Source organism: Salvelinus alpinus, chromosome 26, assembly GCF_045679555.1.
Source record: "Salvelinus alpinus chromosome 26, SLU_Salpinus.1, whole genome shotgun sequence".
Lineage (NCBI taxonomy): Eukaryota > Metazoa > Chordata > Actinopteri > Salmoniformes > Salmonidae > Salvelinus > Salvelinus alpinus.
Window position 1 is genome coordinate 10,949,173 of NC_092111.1, and position 806 is coordinate 10,949,978.

Sequence of the window (806 nt, forward strand, 5' to 3'; positions counted from 1 at the left end):
TCGTCGTTCATGATCTACGACAAAAACCACATGATGTTTTACGTCAGCATATATTTGCATACGACGCCAAAAATATGTTTCAGTCAAGTGCCATGAAAATGTATTTAAAAGTTAGATATGGCAATATACATTTGGCAATTGACAATTGGACAAAATGTCTGAATTCCTCTGGTGAGTGGATTATATTCGAATGCATGTTCAAACATTGACCATACTACATATCAAATAACTTCGTGTGTATATACCATAACCTACATAAGAAATAAAGTGTCAAATCTACGCTGAAATACACAATATGAATTCAAGTCATTTTCACATTTTCTCCATTGATTGGTTATATCCAATGAATCTTCATGAATCATGTTTTACTCAGTGAATTCTATGGGTATAGACTGTGCCAAAACTGTTAATTCATAATGTAGACTACCATGCATTGAAATAAGATATAGCAAAATAAATATAAGGCAGACTAGACTATTTAGGCATAATATGAATATTATAAACCTAGCATTAACAATATTATGGGACATCAATCCTATTACAGATATGTTATGTTAAATATATAAACCTAATATGGAAAATTGATTGGCAGGTATGGTCATCAGTGCAATTTACTTTGATGGGAGAAAGGCATCAATGCCTATAGCTCAGTGTTTCAACAATATCATTTTGCAATTTATATTGTCTGTGAACTTAATGTACATGACCAAATTCAACATAATAATGCAACATCAATGTGTCCACTGTCAAGCTCTAGTGAAAACATGTCTGATAGCGACATCTTCTGTCCATACGGAGAATAGCAA